Here is a 16,018-nt window from a genome sequence, read left to right on the forward strand (position 1 = left end):
TGCAGTAGAAGCACTCTCCTTGAAACTTCTTCTTACCGCCCTTCTTCTTTTTGTCACCATCATTTTTGGTGGAGGAACCACCTTTGCCTTTTGCATTGGTGGAGAATGCAACATCTCCATTGTTGCTTCCTTCTCGGGCTTTCAGCCTCAACTCCTCCTCTAGCAATAATGCACAAAACTCCTCAAAACTCAAAGCTTGAGGTCTCACCTAAGTATTAAGGGCAGTTACTACTCCATTAAACTTTTGTGGACAAATCTGAAGACACCTCTGAGCTAGCTTCTCACTAGTCTTTTGTATCCGAGCACCAGCCATCTAGTTGCGTAGATTCTTAATCCGAGAGATGAATGCTTCAGTTGTCTCTCCTTCAGCAAACTTCTCCGCTGCTAGTTGATTCTCCAAGTTTTGAATCCTTGTTTGGTTTCGTGTTTCATACTGACTCCTTAGTACATTCCAAGCCTCTGATGCTTTGGTTGTATGATGTTGAATCAAAGTCAGAACAGTGTCAAAACAGCTTGTAACTAAGGCACACAATGCATTCACATTCCTTCGTTTCCAAGCTCGTAGAAGATCTGCATTCGGAGGAATCATCACACTAGGATTTGATGGGTCGGGGGTAGGTTGTGGTTTTACATCAATGCCCAGCATAGTCTCCAAAAGCTCATAAGAATCAATGATAGTTGTAATTTTGAACTTCCACAAGGTGTAGTTTGTACCATCTAACTTTCCTTCGCTGAAGGTTGGTGGATGAATGCTCAGTGTTTGAATAGTTGGTATAGATGAACCACCTCCTACATCGATTCTTGATGTGCCAGAACAGCTTTTGGAAGACGAAATTGTTCCTCTTTGCTGTTGAAGCCTTTTCCTCTTGCGCACTCTTCGATCTCTAGAGCCCCCTTGGCTCTGATAACGTGTAAAAAATACATGACACAGTGAAAGAGATAGAGATAGAGAGTACACAACATATAAGAGGAGAATTAGAAAATTTCTTTAGCTCCAAACAATTGATACAGAGATAGCTTTATCCACCCGTGCGGTTCCACAGTGAAGCTTAGATGACGATCTAGCAAGAAGATAGGTGAAGAGCTTAAGGCTAGTTGGAACAACTCTGACTGGGTGAAAGATAGATGATCGATGGGGCTCTGAAGGGGTTTAGCTTTTATAGCCTGTGAAGGCCATTAGGTTGGCCTAACTAACTTACCATATGAGCCTCCACTAGTCAGCTAGGGAATATTCCCTTTACTGTCGAGACGGGGGCACTGCCCCTAGACCCCCACCATAGGGGCCAATGCCAGGGGTCGCTTTCGCGGCTCCTGGACCCCAAAAAAGGGGCCCCTTTTAACTCCCTTACCCTGCAACTCGATGCAATGTGCCTCGAGTTCCTACCATCTTAACTACTTAGTCCAACCCAAATATTAGAACCACAATGGTCACCTTTTTGCCATCCGATCACATAGACCTCATATGATATACAAGTCAGAACTCAACCAATATCTGGGCTCACATTTGGCTTCTCCTCATAATGGGGGCCTTACAACTTTGAGCACCATGGATCATTGGTCGCACTTATGAGGGTGGGGCATTGAGCATATCTAGCAAACCTCTTCCATGTGAACCCTATCCCTATGGTCCATTTTTCTAGCTTACATGGTAGGTCCAATGATGCAAGATAAAATGTCAACTACTCTCTTACTCTCGTGCAATAGTAGCCTTCACAACTAACATGAACCCGAGTGTACTAAATCAAGGGTTTTTTTACATAAACTACTTAGTATAACTAAAAGTGATTTATTTTTTTTGCATTGTTCCCATCATCTTGAAATTGACTCAACACATGATACATCGACCCCATGTGAATTTGCACATCCTTCGAATGTGCCACTCTAGGCAACCACTCAAGTCAAACAATCAAATAGGTAGCTCTTCGCCATACATGCACAAAATTAGTTGTTCACCTAGATTATACAAGAAAATGACAAGTAGACATTGTATTGTATATCTAGACCAAGCAACCCCTCCTGGATCATAAGGCCTCCCTTGGATCTCATATGCTTGAGGTTTTAGAACCTCCATATACATGCTTACAATGTGCCCATAAACAAATGCATAGCAATGTTCCTCTTCTCTTTTAATCCATTGCACTAGAAGCTACTCCTGTTTCCACTTTCTTTCCACACCCAACACATTCAAAGTATCACTTACATCCAACATGTTGAAAGCATCTAGACGTTCACTATCTTGAAGCACATTTGGCTTTCCTATCAAGGGATAAGAAGAGGGCACACTTTCATCTGTCAAAGCATATGACACATTCTAAAACTATGTAACATCACATCCATGTCTCTTTGTGTGCATATCCTTTAGCCTTGAGTTGTCTCATAGACTGGAATTTTGTCCTCCGTATGATGTCCATGCATCAATTCCTCAATCTCTCTCTATTTCATTCAATCAAGTAGCAAATGAGCATCATAGGCTTCCTTATAAGCACTCATAAAATGTGCATATGCAATGTGAGTCTCATCAACTTCAAGTTCTTCTAAGACATCTTTTGCCTTAGTAGCCTCAACGTCATAGGTATCCTCTATATAACTAATGTTAATAGTCTCAGTATAGGCATCCTCTCTGTAGTAGGGCTAATCAATGTCTTAGTAGCCTCAACATAGGTATCCTCTATATAACTAATCTGTGTATGGCTAAGAATTTCCTTAGTAGCCTCAACATAGGTATCCTCTATATAACTAATCTATGTATGGCTAATCACTACCTTAGTAGCCTCAATGTAGGTATCGTCTATATAATTATCCTCCAAGACATCTTTTACATGGATATTCAAAGCATCAATAGTCTCAGTATAGGCATCCTCTATATTGCTAATCACTACCTTAGAAGCCTTAACATAGGTATCCTCCATCTAACTAATCTCAACCTTGGTTGCAAATAGTGTAATTTGAGTGAAATCTTGTGCCTCTTCAATAACTTTAGCATCCTCTTCCTATATTCCTATTTCATCCTCTTTCTACAATCTTATAACATCCTCCTAATGTTTATCTATTTTTTGTTTGTGCAATGAAACCATTCTGTAACATGAATCTAAAAGATTCCTCACACAATCGAAATTTGCATACCCAAGCTCAACAACCATCTACAAACTATAATCCAATACGTATTGTACATCCTCCAAAGAAAGCTTATTTGTATCCATAGAACATGTCACACCAAAACCTTCATTGGGTTCACAAAAGGTATTAGAGCACTATGCGTACAATGGCAAAAAAGAGGTGGCCTCTTATGAAGTAAGTATGGCAAGGTAGGAGCTGGTACTTGTGTACATCAAGAAAAGAAAGCTAGAGAAACTCTAGAATATAAACCTTGTCAGATCTTATGAGCAAGTAACTCAAAACTCATAAGAAATACTCTAGGCAACTAGGATTTCTCTCAAATTCTTTCTTGGAAATTAGCCTCAAGGAAACTCTACTCAAACTCTAAATAACTCAATATAAATAAGAACCAATATTGATGGTAACTCTAGTTAGCTACATAACTTTCTCCTTCTCTAACAGTAATCCTCATACATAAGAATGTTTGCTAGTGAAGTAAGGTATCAATTTAGCATGTGAGAGAGTGCCTTTGCTGTCCATCTCTTCATCTACCAATGAAGATTTATCATTAATAAAGATTCTCGTGTGATATTGATTGTAGATCACACACAAAACAAGCTACAAGTCCAGGATCGAGTCCATGCTCAATTTCTATAGCCTTTCTCCTCATGGTTGCCACCTAACATTTCAATACAAGCCATGTTTTTGAGGTATAATTGTGTGGTCTAGCTTCCACCACTTATAAACCAAGTGGAAACAAGCATTGGAAAAATCAAAGAAATAATAAAAATATGAAGGTTTATGTGTCTTTTGGGGAAAAGGTGGGGTGGAGTGCACGACTGATTATGTACCTCTTTCTCTCCTTTCTTCCAGGACTCATACATTCTCCTTTTGGATGGTGGCAATCTATCTCTCTCCTTCTTTCCTCTTTCTTTTGTTCATAAATTCATCTTTTCCCTTTCCTCTGTTCTCTCGTATAACTGAAGCTATGGAGGATGAATATGAAGATGATGATTCTATTCATTATTAAGAGAGAGATTTATGGTTTCTTTTCAGTTTTGAGATTAATGGTAGAGTCATACACATAGATTTTGTGTGCTATTTCCTCGGTTCTGTGGTTGTTTCAATTCATGGGAGGGTTGCTTTCATTTTGGTACGCACCCGCAGGAATAGGCTAATCTCAAGACTTGTAATGGTGGTGCAAGAGATTCGTAAATTTTTGGCAATAAGCACTAGCAGTGGTTCCAATTCAATTTCAAGAACCTACTTCCTAATTGACCCTTCTCAACCATGTTGCAAAAATCCGTTTTTCTTCATGCAAGAGGCAAGTATATATGGAAGAAAACAACACAACATATGAAGGGAGATAAGTGAGAATATGAAATAGAAGAAGAGAAAGCAGATGATAAGGATTGGTGATGCAAGAAGGCAGCACGAGAGATATTGGAAAATAGACCAGCGCCTTTAATCCTTTTTTGATACCTTCATCCATCATCAGTGATGCATTTCTTAAAGGCACATTGTTTATGGAAAATGCAATCTTTTCTGCATTGTGTGAAATCGTAGCAAAAGGAAAAGATGATTTGCAAATGTATATGGTGTAACAGATGAAGAAGTTGAACCGATGGTCATAGTAAGTCAACACGATCCAAGACATGAGTCGATGACCAGTTCCAAGAAATTTGAAGAAAACAAATTAGAGAGTTTGGGAAATGGTGAAGAGGGGGGCCCCAATTGGCATAGGTGCAATCATCGGAGAAGAAGAGCTTGGTGTCTTGAAAATGGAGGAGCGCTGGGCACAACCAGAAACAACTGCAGCCTGCACAAACCCTCATCATTGATGTACCTCATGCATTGAGTGAGCTGCTTATGTTGTTTGGCCCTGTGAAAGAACAAGAAGAAGAAGAAAAAGAAGAAGAAGAAGGAGAGCTCTCTCGTGAGGCCTCCTGCCTGGCCTGTTACTAGCAGCCCACCATCACATCTCACGAGATCCAAATGGCCATCCACTTCATCTTGCTCAAGGATCTTGCCAAACACATTGTATTGAGATCATCACGTTTACCTGTCGACGACCTCCATGCCACTGCTGGCTACACCGAGTCATTCTTTAGGCGCTTCATTTCCCACTTTGGAAAATTGTATGATTTGCCCCATAAGCACTCCCATTGGTTCCACATGGTGCTCCCAGCTTGCCTCTCTCTTTCAGTAACGTATCATCATAAAAACAATAAAAGAAAAAGAAAAAGAAGAAGAGAGGGTGCGAGGACGAGAAAGAATGGATGAAGACAAAGAAGAAGCCACAGCACCACAAATTTCTTACCTTATCCCTACACCTCATGAGAAATAAATTTTATCTTAATCCTTAGCCTTTTCAAAAAAAAAAGAACTTAAACATAAGCATTTAATTTAATAAAGTATCCTTTAAGAAACCAAGGGAGAATTGAAAATATAACATTTAAGTAACTAATGTATATAATTTAGTAAGGGTTGTTTCCATGCTCTACTCTATGCCTGTAAAACTTTTTCAAAAGCGTCCTATTACGAACCCTCACTAGCTTTACCTCCTCCTTAACTACCTCTCCCATAGACCTCACATACTCCCCATTCTCATTTTTCTAACATGGTTTCAACCCCTCTTTTCCTTCTTGATCTTTATGTCCACATGGCCAACGCTCAAGTCCCTTTTAAAGACAAAAACAATGACACAAATTTAAAATGAGACATAACACTATCAAAGAAACAAAAAGCTAAAAGTATCAAACCTAAGCACATATTCTAAAATTTTAAAACACACCCTTGTGATACCTATCACTAGCAATCACAATGCAAACCCTTTTGCAAGGGGATAACTAGCTAAAACAATTTTATCCTTGTAGATAACAATGCTAACAAAACTTGAAGTGTGTTTGAAGCTACATGATAAGATCATCTTTCTTTCCCTATTGGACCAAGGAGTTGTGCTCATGATCCCTTATTGAAGATTAAACAATATCCTTCAACAAGTATATAAGTTTTCCAGTGTGGGAGTATGATGGAGGCACGAGTTTTCTTACTCTGGTGGTCATGGTTTGGAGTCCCTATACCGTACCATGGCTAGGCCTTGTGATCAGAGTTGTTTTATTAACAAATTGGAAGTGTTTTTTTTAGATAGTGGTTCTTCTTTAACAAGGTTTGCGAGGATGCTTCATGTTTCAATGTGGGAGGAATATGATGACACCAAAAGAATCATAAAAACAAGGCACAAAAGAATTTGAGTTAAACTTGCAACCCTCACTAGAGGAAAGAGTTTCCCCTAGTAGTTGCAATTCTAAGGCTAATTCTATTCAAAGGAGAGGTCCATCACTTGGCTGGACCAATCCTGCTTGCTCATAGTCTATCACACCTAAGTAATCCAACCAATTGCGATCGCATTTTGCTATGAAGTCTCTCTTCTTGATTCTAAAGGCATTGACTTTTCATGGCTTGAATTCCACTCTTATATGTTTGATCACTTGGCCGTTTATGTCATATTGTATCATCTCAACCTCTTCTTCACTATCCTCATTCATCTTCATACTAGTCATCTGAAATTACTGCATTTTGACTCCCTATTGTTGTCTAGACCTCCATTCTCCTCCATGACTAGTTGTACATCAGGTTTAGGTCATGCACTTTATTCCATCACTATTCTGATTCATCCCTGGCAGATCCATGACTAGCTAGCTCCCTTGTCAAATACTCAAGGATTCCCTAGAGCTTAATTCTATTAGACATGATGTGGAAAGGAGTAGGTGTTGGTCTTTTTCTAGTGCTTTTGGCCATCATACAAAGTGGCACTAATGGTAGGGTCTTTCCCTTAGCTGAGATGTGGTAGCTCTATGGGACTCACTAGCTGTCATTGCAACCTGCTTATAATCCTATTCATTGTTGAAGAATGGCAAGTCGATGGTGGCTAGCACATGCATCCAATCTCACTCATCCTCAAGGCATGGAATATACGTTAATGATCCATAAGAATTCTTGGCTTGTGAGTCTCCCTTCAAGATAGTGGAGATGGCATCTAAGTCGACCAGCATGGTCTTCCAGGTACCCATCTCAACTCTTACTACATGCGATCTATTACCTAGGAATATAAGACCATTACCCTAATCTTTGATTACTTGTGCATTTTGCATCTAGGTTCGACCCAACAAAATATCGTAATCTACTCCCTTTATAATTATGAAGTTCACTGAGAACTAGACACATGCTATTTTCAAGGGCCAGTCCTTAAATACTCTGAATACAATGTAACCCTAAACCTTGTTGTCTCCACCATTGGTGGATTACCCCAAGCTTGTAGGACTACATAGCTAAGCAAATTGACTCCCATTTCTCATGTTCCTAGGATCCTCTTTTTTGGTTGTGTCTCCTACTACTACCACTAGTAGGAAGCATGCATCTCTATGCCCTCCTAGAAAGCATTTACGTGCAAGGACTTAGGCACTGAGTTGAGTGCAAGTCAACTACTCTCGACTCATTAGATCCCTCTACCCATTACTTTCACTCTTTCCATAATGAGAGACTTTGCCTAAGCAGATCCCCCATCAGCAAAGTTACAAGGCTTGATATCAATGTTGTAAGGAGACTACTAGCCACTTGCGTTTCATCATGCCCTACACTCTTTTGCCACTAATCTTGGGTGGTTTGCCTACCTATGGCATCTAGGTCTTGTCTTCATGGTGCTGCATGAGGTGTGGATGCATCTCTTAACTCCATGCATGTAAGTGAGATATGTGTGCTCACACTAGAGAGTTCATCAATCTTGTCTTCTAGGACAGGCTCGGCATCATTTAGATGCTCTTGGGTTTCTCTCACCCACTCCTTAACCTTGTCAACCACTTCTAATTGGTGCCTTGGATTAGGATATTCTCCAATATTAATACTCCCCTTCTCTATTGTGCTGGGTGTCGAAGTCTCAACCTCTCCATCAAGGACTCACTTCTCTCTCATTAGCATGGTCCCATTGTCCATTGTTAGTGTTATTTTGGCATTGGCCCTCTTTTTCTTCCTTCGCCCAGTCTTCTTTCCTATTGAGGCTTCATCTAGATTTCTAGGTCTTGGCAATAAAATGCCGGTGTACTTTGTTTGTGCTGTACTCATGACATTCAATGAGATGGGAATGGCCTTATCATCAAGTGTTTTGACTCCAAATAGTCCCAAAGGTATGGATGGCATGATAGCGGAGAGCAATTGGATGGTTTTCACTTGGGGCATTCCACATACAAATGAGTGATTCCATATTGAGGGCAATTGGGGTATGCCTTTTCTCAAATGGCTTGCTCTCGTTCAAGGTAGTTAGATGAGATGTGCCATGTGTGGATGCAAGTTGTCTAGCATGTGATTGGTTCTTGGTTTTGTCCTCCTAGGCCTCTACCCCTTCCCTGACCTAATGCCATCAAAATGAGGTTGTGTCCTAAGGGATATTAGGTTTACATATGTGCCATCCTCGTTCGGCTCCTCTACATAGTATATCAAAGTGTCACTCGACGGGTGGGTTTCAAAGGTTCCATGTGGTCTAGGTATGCATGTGGGATTAATGTCCATCCTAGGGATAGATGGCTTGGCATCATTAAGTGTTGGAAGAGCTGAGGGAGATCCCCTTCGAAAGTGTAGTGGTCTATCTCCTAAATAGTATGGCTGGCTATATGGCTGTGGCTATGGTAATATCGATAAATGGTAATGCATAGCATCATAGCCGAACCTACCACAATTAGCATAAGGTCTGGATCAATCATCCATGCACTCAGCTGCTAAGAGGTGGTTCCCTTAGCAATACATGCATTGCACATGAGATGGATTAGGTCTTCTTATCATCTCTTGGATATTGGCCAATTCTAGCTTTATATCCACCAAATCCTAGCTCAAGTCAACACTCTTTCCTTTCTCTTAGTTACTTTGGCTAGATCTCTCACTAACAATCGTAGCTCTCTCTGAGGTTCAAGAGGCTACACTATCTCAGCTTGTGGCCCTTGATCCTTTGTCTTTGAGTAGTTTATCCATGTGTATGGCTTCTTGGAAGACCCTAACTAGCAGGTCTCCTTGCAGGTTTGAGTTGCTCATCAAGGCCTTGTAATGCTCTTCACTTATAATTCTACTTATGAATAGAGTTGAGAGACCACTCGCTTGCTAGGTTGCTCTACAGGATGGGATTCTCTTAAAGAGACTCCCTACATGGGTTACATAATCTCGAATATCCTTGTTGTCTTTTTGATTGATATGCATTAGTGGGAGGATAAGGTTATCCAAGTACCCTACTGTAGCAAATCTCTTGATAAAGAGACTTTTTAGATTGTTGAAGTTGTGGCATTGTGCATTGTCTAGACTAGTGTACCATGTCCTTCCTTTGTCCCCAATGTGGAGACCAAAAGCTTGTGCATGTTGAGTAGGGTCAGAGTAGATGTGTTTTTGCCAATACAAGGGGATCCAGCTCAATATGGATGGGTTTTGTAAAGGGGACTATGATGTGGGTGTTTTAGACATTTGTAACTATACGTATAAACAAGAAGCAATGGAGAAGTCGATGATAAAGTGCTTGAATTGGTCATAAAATGGAATCCAATTGATTTAATAGGTGGAATATATATAAATACCTTAGAATAAGGAAAATGTGACTATGTGATGTTCCACAAGATTAGACGAGAGTGAATTTTAAACATATCATGGTCAGTGAAATCAAGATGCATGTTTGAGACATAGTGTCAAGATTGTGGGAGAGAAGGAAGGAGTCTCACTTGAAGCTTTCTTGCTTGCACAATGGGGGAATACACACAGAGATGGAGGCTGAAAACAATTTTTCTCTTCTTAGTTGTGTAAGCCAAAAAGAAGTCTAATACAAAGAAATAGAAGAACCCTATATATGGGTCTCAAACCAAACTCAACTAACTAAGGTGGCATACTAACTGAGCCACGAACTAGAGTAGATAAGGATAGCTGTCATCTAGCTATTATTCATGGGCGGTGTACCAACCGCATCTGCAACTAACACATCGGTGACATAAATGCACAACGCTCACCCTGGCATATCACGAGTGGAGCTCGATATCTCAACACTCCCCCTCGAGCTCAATCCCAATTCCTGCACACCAAGCAGGTCTCTGAACTTGCGCAGCTTCTCTGCGCCCAATGCCTTCGTGAATATGTCAGCTACCTGATCCTCTGTGCTAACATAAACTAGATCAATAAGACCTAGTAAAACCCTCTCCCGCACATAGTGATAATGCACCTCAATGTGCTTTGTTCTAGCATGATAGACTGGGTTATTTGCTAAGTGTATACTGCTCATGTTATCACAATAAATGACAGCTGGCCCATCTGTAGGCTGATGCATATCATAAAGTAGCTTATGCAACCAAGCTACCTCACATGCAGTCATTGTTGCACCCCTATACTCAGCCTCTGTGCTGGACAAGGCAACAGTAGGCTGTTTCTTGTTGCTCCAAGTGACTGCAGCACTCCCAAAAGAGAACACATATCCACTGGTAGATCGTCTATCAAAAATACTACCAGCCCAATCAGCATCAGTGTATCCATGCAACTGTATCTGAACCCCAGTCTCATAAAATAGTCCATACTGCAATGTGGACTTCACATACCTGAGTATGCGTCTAGCCGCATCCAAATGCGATTTCCTTGGAGCCTGCATAAACTGACTTACCAATCCAACAGCATAGCTCAAATCTGGCCTGGTAATAGTCATATAGATCAAACTTCCTACTATGCGTCTGTACATAGTAGGGTCTTCCAGAAGCTCACCTCCATCTGCGCTCAGCTTCACATTCTGCTCCAAAGGAACTGAAATAGGCTTATAGCCTGTCATCCCATATTTGGACAGCATGTCCAATCCATACTGCCTCTGCAAGAGATGTATCCCACTTGGTGATCTAATCACCTCAATGCCCAAGAAATAACGCAGCTCTCCCAAATCCTTCATCTCAAACTTTTGCTTCAATAGCATTTTCACATGAAGGATATCTTCATCACTGTCACCTGTCATAATCAAATCATCAACATAAATGATAAGTAGCATAATACCTTTCTCTGTTTTTCTCACATAAAGTGAGAAATCTGCCTTGGAAATCTGAAAGCCAATAGTGACAAGATACTGCCCTATCTTGTCAGACCATGCTCTAGGTGCTTGCTTCAAGCCATACAAGGCTTTCTTCAACCTGCAAACAAACTCAGGATGAACAGCATGCACATAACCTGGTGGCTGCTCCATATAGACCTCTTCTTGCAAATCACCATGCAAGAAGGCATTCTTTACATCCATCTGATGTAAAGACCATCCCTTTGATGCAGCCATAGCAATGAGAGCTCTTACGGTTGCCATCCTTGCAACCGGACTGAATGTTTCTTTATAGTCAATGCCATATGTTTGTGCATACCCCTTGACTACTAATCTTGCCTTGTATCTGTTCACAGAACCATTTGCATTGTGCTTTACCTTATAAACCCACTTACAGCCAATTGCATTCTTACCTTTAGGCAAAGGTACCAATTCCCATGTGGCATTTGCTTCCAAGGCATCCATTTCTTCATCCATGGCTTTCTCCCATTTTTCTTTTCCCATGGCTTGCTCAAAAGAAGTGGGTTCTGGTTCCTGTATCACTTTGACCATATATGCATAGTGAATGGCTGTAAATCCATCATATTTCAGCCTATCCACAGGATACCTAGCTCTCGTAGACCTGCGCAAAGTAGGTTCACTCCCAGGTGCTCTCAAAAAAACCCTAGTCTTCCTTACTCCAGGTGTAACAATAGAAGGAATACCCAACTCATCATCAACGCTCTGTTCTGAGCCACTGGATTCACCATCCACATAAGAGTGACCTGCATTCACATCAAACATGGGCTGATCAACCTTCTCTTTTCCTTTTCGTGATACCTGCATACCACTATCTGCATTGCTTTGAGAAGATTCTCCTGATCTCAATCTGCCTGTCCATGGCGAAGAATGTGAACCACTGCTAGAGGACGCTCCAGGTCCACTAATATTTTGTGACTGCTGTTGTGAATTCTGTGCAGCATTACCATTTTGTGCATCTACATCATCAATCACATTTACTAGTTTATACCAGCTGCTCATCTCATCAAAAACAACATCTCTGCTCACTGTAAACTTACGAGTAGAAGGGTTATAGCATCTATACCCTTTCTGTTGCAGAGAGTAACCAATAAAGATGCACTTCTCAGCTTTTGGATCCAACTTGGATCTCAACTCATCTGGCACATGTACATAGGCAATGCAACCAAAAATTTTCAAATGAGAAATATCTGATTTCCTACCAGTATACCTCTCCTCTGGGGTCATCCCATGTATTGCTGCAGTGGGAGTCCTGTTCATTATATAGACTGTTGTAGCAACTGCCTCAGCCCAATAAAAATCTGGCAAGTCTTTTTCATTGAGCATGGCGTGAGATACCTCTCCAATATGCCTGTTTTTCCTTTCTGCAATTCCATTTTGTTGTGGGGTATGACTGCATGAATATTGCTGCTTTATGCCATGCTCCTGTAGGAACCTTGCAAACTCATTTGAGAGGTACTCTCCCCCTCCATCTGACCTTAGGCATTTTATTTGCAGGCCTGTTTCTTTTCCAACCATAGCTTTAAGAGTTTTGAAATGCCCAAAAACTTCACTTTTCTTTTTCATAAAATACACCCAAAGTTTTTTGCTATAGTCATCAATAAAAGTGACAAAATAATGACAGCCTCCAAGAGATGCAGCTTTAGTAGTCCACACATCAGAGTGGATTAATTCCAATGGCTTCTTACTCTCTTGAACATGTCTAGGAAATGGTTTCCTTGCCTATTTTCCAAACTGACAGGCTTCACATACCTTATGCATTTCTGCAACCTTGAATTTAGGCAATCCTGCAACAATATTTTGGGCCTGCATTGATTTAAGTCATTGTACATTAACATGACCAATGCGTTTATGCCAGATATCAATATCTGCAACTACATCGGTTCCATGTGCAAACATTGCTGCACTCAATTCAGACATGTCTGCATCCAACGTAAACATTCTGCCCTTCTTATTTCCTTTTGCTATCAAGCGACCTTTATTTTTCATATCCTCAACAAAGCATCCATGAGGATTAAATCTGACCTGCAAGCCCTACTCAACCATTTGACCAACAGAAACCAGATTCTTGGTGATATTCGGGACATGAAATACATCGGACAGGTATTTCTTTTTTCCATCCTGTATAGACAAAGGAATTTTTCCAATCTGCACAATAGGATGTGCAGTATCATCACCAGTCTCCACAAATCCTGGTTTTTCCATTTTCCTTGCATCCTCCATCCATTCTGCATGACCTGTCATGTGGTTTGATGCACCTAAGTCAACATACCATACATCGTTGCTTTTTCTGCACTTGTCACATAATTATTCATGTGCTGCACCATAAACAAATGCTCATTTCTGTCATCACCCTGTCTACTAGAAGATGCATAATTCCCTTATTGCAGTTTTCCATTCATGATGTCATTCTACTTTTTATAGCAGTCTTTAGCCATATGACCCATTTTACCACAGTAGTAGCATTCAACATTGTTGTTTGCATTTTGGCCTCTTTGCCATCCACCACGACCTCTTTGGCTCCCCCTGCCTCTAGAGTTACCACATCCTCCTCCATAGGACTGGTTTTCTTGAGTTTGCTGCATATTCTGATTTCTACCACGGCCTCCAGATCGGCCTCCTCTACCTCTGCCTCTACCTCTTCCAGCATTTGAGTAGAAGATAGCTTCTTTTGAAGTTCTTCCTGAATAAGATGCACCACCATTTCTCTACTCCTCAGAAATTAGAAGAGCAATCAACTCCTCAAAATCAGGAAATCTTTCACGGACGGAAATGGATGTTTGAAACTGTGCATAATCCTTTCCTAGACCATTCAAGGTCACAGAAACTAAATCATCATCTTCCATTGGCGACCCAATGGAAGCAAGTGCATCTGCAATCTTCTTCACCTTCATGTGGTAGTCATTGATGCTCATATTTTCTCTTTGCACATTATGCAACTCTTGCTTGAGCTGCATTTTCCTGGCTTAAGTATTTGTGCTATACATTTTTGACAAAGTATCCCATGCCTCCTTTGGCGTACTTGCATCCTGAATATGCACAATCATAGAGTCTGAAATACTGATAGACAGCCAGTACATAACTTTCCTGGCTCTCTCATGCCATGCTTTAAATGCCTGCATTTGCTGTTGATTGGGAACATCAGGAAGAACTTGTTCTTCTTCATTTCCTGCAAAAAATTCCCAATATCCTTTTCCCATAAGGAAATTCGTCATTCTAAACTTCCATGCTTGGAAGTTGTTCTTGTCAAGCTTTTCAGTGACAATCTGTGAGAGAGAATCAGATGCCATTACAGAACACTGCAAAAAGTTCTGTCACTGCAAAGAACACAGCTTCAGCCTCACAAGGGCTAATCTTCAAAACCGACGAAAGTGGTATTTGACCACACAGTCACTTCTTAGTGACGATTTTGCATCAACAGGCAACAAGGATAATTCTGTAACTCCCAATGTCTCTGCACACAAGCATACGATGCAATTTCTACAGTAACTTTTCACCGACCTGTAGAACAGTGGTCGCACCGCATAAAACTGGGCCTTTTCCTGAGTGCGTGCAGAAAACTTCCGCCTCTAAAACAGGCCCCGAAATGGCCTCAAATAAAAAAAACAGGGTCTCCCGCAGCATATACTGCCCTCTTGCTTCACCGCGAAGGGCGTCTCAACCTGAGACAATACACTCTTGCAATTTCCGATTGTGCTACCTGTAGAGATCAGCTCCCAAAACAGAAAATGAAAGCAACACTGCTCCTCTTACCAGAACACCCCGAGGTTGGCTTGCTTTCTTGAGCTCCTTACCACGAACAAGGCTCTAATACCATGTCAAGATTGTGGGAGAGAAGGAAGGAGTCTCACTTGAAGCTTTCTTGCTTGCACAATGGGGGAATACACATAGAGATGGAGGCTGAAAACAGTTTTTCTCTTCTTATTTGTGTGAGCCAAAAAGAAGTCTAATACAAAGAAATAGAAGAACCCTATATATGGGTCTCAAACCAAACTCAACTAACTAAGGTGGCATACTAACTGAGCCACGAACTAGAGTAGATAAGGATAGCTGTCATCTAGCTATTATTCATGGGTGGTGTACCAACCGCATCTGCAACTAACACATCGGTGACATAAATGCACAACAGTCACCCTGGCATATCACGAGTGGAGCTCGATATCTCAACACATAGGACTAAAACATGGTACATCTTGAGAGAATTTCAAGAAAGCTCTTAAAGAAGAGTATTTTACAAATCCTCTAGAGCAAGACAATAGACTTTAGCAAGTCACTACAAGCTCTCAAGAATTTGTGTTAGACAAATTATTACAAGAAATGTAAGAGGTTGCAACTATGCAAATTGCACCACTTTAAGAAGACGATTTACATTAGGATGCAATAATGATTATGAAAAATAAACCTAGGGATTCATCTTGTTGCTTCTTTGGATTGTGTTTAGGATGGGAAAGATGCATATCACTTCTTTGATGTGTTATTTGATGTTGCAGATATGTTATTTACATATATTTTTGCTAAGGGTACAAATTATATAGACGCTTTGATTCATAATGCAAATGTCCTCTTTGACAATCCTATTTAATCTAATATAAAAGAGGAGCGTGAAGCATAAATTTAAATTGAGTCACAACTTATGACTAAATAGACAATGATACATTGTCTTTACAAGGGTTTTCTGACTATGTAGAAAAAATGCAAAGCACCAAGGCAAGAAAAATGACTCTCTCCTCCTCATGCCATAACTAATGTGCATCATGTATAAGCAAATGGATACTATTTTTTTTGTTAAATCTAGAATCATGAGTAGAACTAGGAGAA

The sequence above is a fragment of the Lygodium microphyllum genome, chromosome 21, assembly GCF_053477565.2.
Source record: "Lygodium microphyllum isolate KBCC chromosome 21, Lygodium_microphyllum_v1.1.10, whole genome shotgun sequence".
Lineage (NCBI taxonomy): Eukaryota > Viridiplantae > Streptophyta > Polypodiopsida > Schizaeales > Lygodiaceae > Lygodium > Lygodium microphyllum.